We start from the raw sequence: 10156 nt of genomic DNA, 5'->3' as shown, positions 1-10156 counted from the left end.
GCAGAATGTGTTGACTGACTAGTCAGGTCTCCGCAAGTCACAGTCACAAGAAAAGTAGCTTTGCATTCTAATGGCCATCTCACTTTCACTCAAGGCCGCCTTCGATGGGCCAGAATTTATTGACTGACTCGTCGGGTCTCCGGCAGTCACAATCAAAAGAGAAAAGTAGCCCTGCATCCAGTGGCCATCTCACTTTCACCTAGCATCGAGCCAACAACAGCCACATCCACCAGAGTCCTAGATGCCTACTTTTCTTGTGGCTGTGCCCGTATTTGTTGGTACACATCGCTCTCCATTGCATCTTCTTAGCCGGGTCAAGTGTGGTCATAATTATGCAGTAGCAAGGCCTCCCCGAGACATACATCCGCCATACAACCTTAAATTCCCATCTACTTGTGACCTGAATTTCACCAGTGAAGTTCAGAGCTGTGCAAGGCCCTGCAGATCATGGGCATCTTGCCGATGATGTATGCATCACTCTCCCTGTTGATACTTGGGTCGCTGGGGACAAAGCTAATTGCGCTAGCATCTGGAGCTGTAACAAGCCACAACCCCAGAGAAAACTGGGTGCAGCCGTCAGGCGCCACCCTTGATGGCTGCCCGACAAGCTGTGGCAATCTGAGCTTCAACTACCCCTTCGGCATCGGATCGAGGTGCTCCCGTGGTCCTGATTTTGACCTCACTTGCAACGACACCACCTTTGATTCCCCCAGACTCTTCTTCCGCGACGGCATCACTGAGGTTATTGACAACATCGATGTTCTTACTAATGGGAATTACTATGGGCCTCATACCTTCATCAGGACCTCCTTCTTTCGTACCATTCCTATGGAATCTGGTGTCAGTGTCTACTACATGCCTTTTAAACCGCCTGGGAGTTCCTTCACCATTGGTAGTTCCACCATTCTAAACATCACTGGTTGTGATCTTGATGTGTATTTGATTGGTGATGACAAACTGAGAACCAAGTGGGTTTGCAGAACTGTGTGCCTGGACCAAGGAATCACAGAAATGGTGGCCACACGCAACTGTAACGGCTTCGGATGTTGCCGTGTTGAGCTGGTAACTCCCCTCACCGATGGTGTTCACTTCAAATTTGTCCGCCTCCACAGCAAAAGCAACACTGGAGCAAGCTCTAACGGGACCTCTCATTTGTGGGATAGAATCAGCATAACTACTGATGGCTCTTATGGCTTTTGGCTCTTATGGCATATAAGGGATCAACCAACCTGTGTTGCCGCCATGCGAAACAGGACCACCTATGCTTGTATGAGCAGGCATGCCGAGTGCGTTGATAGTGCAACCTATGAATGTGGTGGAGATGCCACATGCATCGACGGAGGCATGGCATCTACTAATGGCTACAACTGCATCTGCGACATTGGCTGTACAGGCAACCCCTACATTCTAGATGGCTGCTCCAACGACAAAGGTAACTTGCTTTCCTTATCAAATTACCCAAACTCACAACTATTGCTAGGTATTTTAAGGTTCAAAACTCCACTACATGATTACATGTTAACATTTTATTGATCAAACTAGGGTATAATCCTATTCCGAGCAGAACTGATTGTACCCGTTGGTGTGGTAACATCTCTGTGCAATTCCCATTCGGCTTAGAAGACGGTTGCTTTGCGAGAGAACAGTTTCACCTCAACTGCACAAATAGAACATCATCGGCTGTTCTACTGCGGGAGGATCATGAGGTAATCGACATGAATGTTGACAAAGGGACCATTAAATTACAATATGATGCAGTAAGCGATCTTTTTGTTGATTTTGAGCTATCTGTGAAATGGGCTGCCGCTAATCTAAGTTGCTTAGAGGCCCGACAGAATAAATCTGGATATGCTTGTGTGAGTATGAATAGCAAGTGTTTACCAGTAAATGCTGAATACGACTACGTTGGTTACCACTGCCAATGCTCAGATGGCTTCGAAGGGAATCCATACATTCAAAGTGGCTGTCGAGGTAATCACACATACTCACAATCTTTCTCTCGTAGGCCATCTTGTTTATGGCTCCTGATTTCCAGTTTCCACTGCAGTCACTACCTTGTTTGTTCACCCTAATTGAATTATATGCAAAATTCCCTCCATATTTTCACGTGGCGCAAACACTAAGGAGGTGATTAAACTGAGAGAAGACTGATTTCATGACTGAATGACACAGCCCTAAACTTGTCATGAAGCAACAGAACTCTCAAACTGAAACACATGTTAAGTCACTTCCACTCTAAAGATAGCTTAATACAAAGTTCACATTGAGACATCGTAGGTATTTACAATGATATTGGTTATTTTGTGATGCAAAAATTGCTGAATCGGCAGTCCACCTAATAAATGATTGATGTTGGTTTAACACATCTCTGTTCAACTAACATGTAACCAATTCTAGATAACTATTTCACGTATAATTTACTACTGCATTATGTTTTAGCTAGTTGTAATATTGTGATCAGAGTGGCCTGACCTGCAAATTATTGGCACTTAATTAGCATCTACTCCCTCCGTTCCTAAATATAAGCCCTTTTAGAGATTCCAATATGGACTACATATGGAGCAAAATGAGTGAATCTACACTCTAAAAATACGTCTATGTCCGTATGTAGTCCGTATTGAAATATCTAAAAAGGCTTATATTTAGAAACAGAGGGAGTACTAGTACAAGTTTGGGGGCCTATCATGTTTACTCATGTTATGGACAATATGATAGAGGTACACAACCTAAGCAGTCATGTCTGTATTATTAATTCAACGATACATAGACATTCTATTTCATTCAATTGCAAATAATATCCATGCATGTTTCAACTATGTTCATAAGATTGTGGTGTAAAAAGTAGAAAGGTATCTCCACAGAATTGCAGCCTTGTGTTTCAGAAATATTAGTCTTCCTAAAGTTCAGCCATAACATACTGCCCGTTGAGTGGTAAGTTGTGAAGTGCAACACCACGTTTATTATTTTTTAATAGATGTTCTTGATTTTTTAAAAATCAAAGTTATTAGTTGGGCCACTCATGAACCTTCATGTTTTTTCCAATATTTGTAATACGAAAAACTTAAAGTTAAGGCTGGCAACTTCAAGTGGTATTTACTAGAAAAGCATGACTTTAATACATATCACGAAACACTAGTAGAAAATGAGCCTTTAGTCCCGATTCCAGAGGGCCTTTAGTCCCGGTTCTGGAACCGGGACTAAAGGGTCGGGACTAAAGCCCAAAATCTTTAGTCCCAGTTGGCTTATGAACCGGGACTAAAGAAGATCCACGTTTTTGAAATTTTATTTTTCTGAATTTTTTTGATTTTCAAATATCTGAATTATTTGACAATTTAATCTCTAATCACCCTCGTCACTGCTCAACATGACTTTAATCAATATCAGAAAACACTAATAGAGAATGAGCCTTTAGTCCCGGTTCCAGAGGACCTTTAGTCGGGACTAAAGGGTCGGGACTAAAGCCCAAAACCTTTAGTCCCAATTGGCTTACGAACCGGGACTAAAGAAGCTCCATGTTTTTGAAATTTTATTTTTGTGAATTTTTTTTTAAAAAAAATGATTTTTTTTATTTTCAAATATCTGAATTATTTGACAATTTAATCTCTAATCATCTCTCATCACTGCTCAAGTATGGACCACTCATTCCAAATCGTCTAACTTCCCGGCTGGTCACCCATCCTCTCACTACCCCAGCCTAAGCATGCTTAACTTCCAAGTTCTATTCCCCCTCGTTTTCAAGTCTACACTTGTTGTTTTCCTGACAATAGTAAGTTGTCAATCCTATTAACCCTTAGGAGTTGAAGTTGAGCATGAAGTCAAACGTTTCACCGTTTGAGTTTGAAACTATTATTCTAAAACAATAATTATTTAGTAACACTAATAATTCTCGAATCAGTAGTTTGACCATAGTTTGACCACAATTTGACCAGAGTTTGACCAAAAATAAAAAAAAACTTAAATTTGAGGATAACTTTTTTTAATTTCAGAATCTGAGGATTCTAAAAATTTGCAAAACGGCGTATGGCCGTCGAAATCGGAACCGGATTTTCGTGCTAAACATTTTGATATATTATACGTTTTTTTACATCGTATGCAAAAGTTATAGCCGTTTTACTTTTTCATAACACTTTTTTGCAAAACATGTCCAAATCTAAGTTTTTTAATTTTCCTAACTAGTAGATGTAGTAACATAACTACATCTCGAGGGATTTTAATTTTTGAAGTTTTTACTATTTTCTTTCGTTTTTTTCAAAACTAAAATTGTGGGGGGGGGGGGGTAGAGTTTAAATCCCTTCAATTAGTCTAGGATGGTGTCCATCCAATCCTACCGTCGACTACATCTGCTAGCACCGTCCCAGCCAGAGTCACAACTAAGGTTAACCAAGACAGAGTCACGTTCTATTAAAGGCTAAACAACTATTTATACAAAACAGTAGCAAACTTAATATTATAATTATAAAACTTTATCTACTATTGCCTAATAGAAGCATACTACAACATGTTAAAAATCTACAGAAAGAACTAACTAAAAATAATTGAAAACAACAATTAAAGGACTAAAACAACTATATAAGCAAAGCAATATTGTTTTATTTAAAATCCTAATTTAAATTATTCTAAAAATAACCAAATAAATCTTACTGTGACAACAATCTGACATGTGACTAGGAGCAAAAAGAATTAAATTAAAAATTATTTTTAAACTCAAATTATTCACAATCTAGGGTTTGAAGCAAATTTGAACAAATTCATATTTAAATCATTCAAATTTGAAAACTAATGGCACAAACAGAAACTAGACAAAATTTTGAATCTAATTAAAAAAGAATCACCCAAAAACATCAAATATCCTAAAAGATATAAGCAATTTAAAACAGAAACTAAAAACAAAAAACAAATTTCAGAACCCCTTTAGTGCCGTTTGAGACACGAACCGGGACTAAAGGCCATCGCACCCTTTAGTCCCGGTTGGTGTCTCAAACCGGGACTAAAGGTCTAATCTTTAGTCCTGGTTTGAGACACAAACCGGGACTAAAGGGTATCACACCCTTTAGCCCCGGTTCGTGTCTCAAACCGGGACTAAAGGTCCCATTTGGACCGGGACTAATGCCTTCCCAACGCCCTAGCCGCTCGAACCGGGACTAACATTAGTCCCGGTTCGTAATGCAACCGGGACTAATGTGTACATTGAGCCTGGAGCAAAGCCCTATTTTCTACTAGTGAAAGCATGTAGATTATACCATTTAATGTATAGCACATATCAGGATAACCAAGATAGTTATTTTCTTAAGTCAAAATGAAGTCGTCCTTGGATGTGTGTGTTCAAACCGTTTGAACTTTTACCAGTTGTATTTTCATGTTAGTTTTGACCAGACAAATTAAAATGATAAAATGTATTAAATGGGATGCTGAAAGATTTAATTAATGGGACCATGTCAGTCTCCCAACAAATACGTAGTCTTGCTTTTTGTTACAAAAGTTCTATAATATCTTTAAATAAGTCAATATTTGAGCATGTTAGACCTTTTTCACCATACATACGTTGATGCAGAAACTTTGTTTGAGATACTATACCAAGTTACAAGCTACCTTGACTTCTTATACAGTTGGAGGAAAATGATACTACCAGCTACTCCTACTTTTTTTCTAGGAGAAAATTGTGTGAATATACTATAATAGGCAGTTATGCACGTACTACTTGAAAATATGGCGTGTATTAAGACGGTGAAAAATACTTTTCGACATCTAGTTTATTATGTCATTCTTGTAGGTTTCATTTTATCGGATGACGTAACATACTAATCCTTCCATGTCATATATTTTATTAATGTGTCCTACCTACATGGTAATTTCAGATGTAGATGAATGTCGTGAACCAAACATTTGTCAAGGGATCTGTCATAACACCGAAGGGAGCTTCTATTGTACTAACTGTCCTCCGAACACTGAATATGATGCAGCAAAAATGCGGTGTACTACAGTGAAACAACAAATATTGGTTTTAGGTAAGACTGTAGTTGTTATATTTATGAATTATGATAGACCAGGTAGAAGAAAATAGAAACTTAAAGAGCTTAATTATTGACTGCAGGTATTATTATTGGGCTGTCTTGTGGCTTCAGCATTCTAATTCTGAGCTTTAGTACACTATTTCTCATTCGTAGACGGAGTAAATACATTCAGAATCAACTACGGAAGGCATTTTTCCGGAAGAACCAAGGTCTTCTTTTAGAAACGTTGATATCATCTGATGAAACTGCAAATGACAGAACAAAGATTTTCTTGTTAGAAGAGCTAGAGAAGGCGACAAATAACTTTGATCCTACACGTATCATCGGCTGTGGGGGCCATGGCATGGTATACAAAGGCATGTTATCTGATCAACATGTCGTTGCAATAAAAAAGTCTAAAGTCATTGAGCAGTGTGAGATCAATCAATTCATCAATGAGGTTGCAGTCCTCACTCAGATAAACCACAGAAATATTGTGAAGCTTTTCGGATGTTGTCTCGAAACCGAGGTTCCGCTGCTGGTGTATGACTACGTATCCAGTGGTTCACTGTCTGAAGTTCTTCATGCAGATGCAAACAATGGTCTTTCTTTGTGTTGGGGTGATTACTTAAGGATTGCCCTGGAAACAGCAGGAGCTCTATCCTATCTCCACTCTGCAGCTTCAATATCAATCTTCCATCGTGACGTGAAGTCCTCAAATATACTCTTGGATAGAAACTACATAACTAAAGTCTCAGATTTTGGTGCATCCAGACTGGTTCCGATTGATCAAACACACATTGTCACGAATGTGCAAGGTACATTTGGATACTTAGATCCAGAGTATTTCCATACCAGGAAGCTGAATGGGAAGAGCGATGTGTACAGTTTTGGTGTGGTACTAGTGGAGTTGCTTCTTCGAAAGAAGTCTGTTTTTACAAGTGAATCAGGCACCATCATGGGCTTGTCAAGCTATTTTCTCCAGGAGTTCAGTGAGGGGAGAATCATGGGTATTGTTAGTTCCCAGGTCCTGGAGGAGGCAACTGAGGAAGAGATCAACGATGTCGCCTCTCTTGCAGAGCGGTGCTTAAGACTGCATGGTGAAGAATGTTGGCGCCGCCTCTCGCAGCGCCGCTTCTTCTACCTCGAGTTGCTGCCACTCACAGCTCCCTCTCTCTTTCTCTGGTTGTTTCTCTCAAGAACACATGAAGAACACCCACGAACGCACACATGCACCAAGGGAGAAACCAGCCGCTAGCTTTGCCAAGAGGCTCTCTCCTTGGTGAAAACAAACACTACATTGTTTCTGCCCCAGCCCTCACGGCCTCAATACTTTTCATTACCCTGTTGCCATATTTATATACAAAGGACCAGACTCATGCCATGCACACAGGCCACTAAGTCCGGCCACTAACCAACTAATCCCTAACTACATGTCTACATGCACGCCCACGTCCAGTACATGCGCAACGTCCTCTCAACAGCTACACGATCTGGACATGCAGCTAACAAACTTGACCACATCTAATACTAGACCTCTTCTCAAGGCCACAACAGACTTACTGATCGACTCGGCTGGACTCTTGCTGGCCGCTGGCTCTTATCCTTGTGCAGCTGCTTCACACGGCACTCGGCATCTCGCACCTCCGCCGCCTCGCACAACAATAGCATCTCACCATGCACGTTCTTGGGCCGACGGCTCGCTGTCTACGTACGTATCACACGTACATCTTGCCGGTGTACAGCCGACGATATGACTACACTAGCTACATGCAAAACAAAAAAACACATGCAGATACATATGCCAAGATTAGTTCTAACAATCACCTCCCTAATCTTGTCATGCCAACTCGCCAAATCCTCATGCGGATCACCCGCAACACCTTGCCATGGACGACGTGCCGTCGCAGCGCCGAAGTCGACACGGCCATCATCACGACGACCACGCCATCGCAGTGCTGGTCACCACGCCATCTTGCCGCACCGTCATGCTGCAATTTTGTTTTTGTTGCCTTCTCACCAACTCTTCACCATGACGATGGCACCACCGCCATCGGCTTCGCACCGACCCAAGCGACAACATCGCGCCGTCGTCCATCTTCTTAGCGGCATCACACCGCGTCTCCTTGCAACGGCATCGCACCGTCGTCGTGGCGGCATCGCACCGCCGTCTCCTCCTAGCGGCATCGCACCGCAACCACCTGTCCGTGCGGCATCACACCGCCAAACACCTGCTTGTCGTGGACGACGCCGTCGCAGCGCCGGACACCACCGTGCACCATCTTGTCGTGGTCGACGCCGTCGCAGCGCCGGACACCACCATGCACCATCTTGTCGTGGTCGACGCCGTCACAGCGCCCATCACCACATCGCCCTGCCGCACGCAGCAGCCACCTCTTGACGTGGACGGCGCCTTCGCAACGCCGATCACCACGCCATGATCACCTCGCACCGACGTCCTCCACCTCACATGGAGTCCACCGCGTCACCGCCGTCGCAGCCGTTGCCTCCGCCCAGCACCACGGCGGCCACCATAGCCGCCGGCACCGTCGTCGCCGCCGCCGCGGATCAACCTGGCTCTGATACCAATTGTTGGCGCCGCCTCTCGCAGCGCCGCTTCTTCTACCTCGAGTTGCTGCCACTCACAGCTCCCTCTCTCTTTCTCTGGTTGTTTCTCTCAAGAACACATGAAGAACACCCACGAACGCACACATGCACCAAGGGAGAAACCAGCCGCTAGCTTTGCCAAGAGGCTCTCTCCTTGGTGAAAACAAACACTACATTGTTTCTGCCCCAGCCCTCACGGCCTCAATACTTTTCATTACCCTGTTGCCATATTTATATACAAAGGACCAGACTCATGCCATGCACACAGGCCACTAAGTCCGGCCACTAACCAACTAATCCCTAACTACATGTCTACATGCACGCCCACGTCCAGTACATGCGCAACGTCCTCTCAACAGCTACACGATCTGGACATGCAGCTAACAAACTTGACCACATCTAATACTAGACCTCTTCTCAAGGCCACAACAGACTTACTGATCGACTCGGCTGGACTCTTGCTGGCCGCTGGCTCTTATCCTTGTGCAGCTGCTTCACACGGCACTCGGCATCTCGCACCTCCGCTGCCTCGCACAACAATAGCATCTCACCATGCACGTTCTTGGGCCGACGGCTCGCTGTCTACGTACGTATCACACGTACATCTTGCCGGTGTACAGCCGACGATATGACTACACTAGCTACATGCAAAACAAAAAAACACATGCAGATACATATGCCAAGATTAGTTCTAACAAAGAAAGACCCACCATGAAACAGGTGGAGACGGAACTGCAGAATCTACAAGCAAAACAGATGGAATCATCTCAGGCAGATCCAAGGAATGAAGATCAGATGCAACCAAGGTCATTAACTCAAAGGACTAGAGCTGCTTGCCAATCTTCTGCGGCGGGATTGGGCGAGAGAGCCGGAGTGCATCCAGGAGGCTGTTATAGCTTGGAGGTAGAGTCCATGGCATCTGCTAGCATTCCACGCTAGATGCATAGGTTGAGCTCATAATAATGGATGCTTTTGTTTCATTTTTGTAAGCTGATGCAATAATGGATGATTTTGTTTTCTCTTATGTAAGCTGTGCCTGCGCTTGTATCCATGGGAAACAATGGTACGTAGGTTGGTATTGTATAAGTCAATTTATTTCTAGATAATTAAAGGGCGTCATGATTCTATTGAGTTTTTCGATGGGAATTGTGCTTGTTTATGAAAACTCGTTGTTATTACCTTTGGGATTCTATGTTCATCGTGTTGATGACATGTTTATGAGACATGTCGTGGATTATCTCAAGGTTTGTAATGAATTGAGCATCCATGACCATGCTGCATCGTGTTCTTTGATTCAGTCTTGCCCCTGTATTTTTGCTTAGTCATTTTGTAATTAGTGGCTGCCTTTGTATGTTTTCGCCTTCTCTTGGCGTTTCTTCTTCTGAATACAAATACATCACACATTCTTGCAAACAAAACAAGAACACCAAAGCAAGAACAAAGAAAATCAAATCGAGACCGGAAGGAAGTAATAAGCAAGAGATCCATCGTCCTCTGATTTGACTATGCATGGATCCACAATGTTGTTTCATGCATGAATAGATTAGTAATTTCTGGGC

The 10156-nt window shown here is 42.9% G+C and overlaps 1 pseudogene; it reads left to right on the top strand.

The window, feature by feature from the left end:
- The first annotated feature begins 447 nt into the window (after positions 1-447).
- On the top strand, positions 448-9536 carry LOC119273284 (annotated as a pseudogene).
- Positions 9537-10156: the final 620 nt, after the last annotated feature.

This window comes from Triticum dicoccoides, chromosome 3A, assembly GCF_002162155.2.
Source record: "Triticum dicoccoides isolate Atlit2015 ecotype Zavitan chromosome 3A, WEW_v2.0, whole genome shotgun sequence".
NCBI lineage: Eukaryota > Viridiplantae > Streptophyta > Magnoliopsida > Poales > Poaceae > Triticum > Triticum dicoccoides.
The sequence above is the reverse complement of the archived record's forward strand: the minus strand, read 5'-3'. Positions and strand labels throughout refer to the sequence as shown.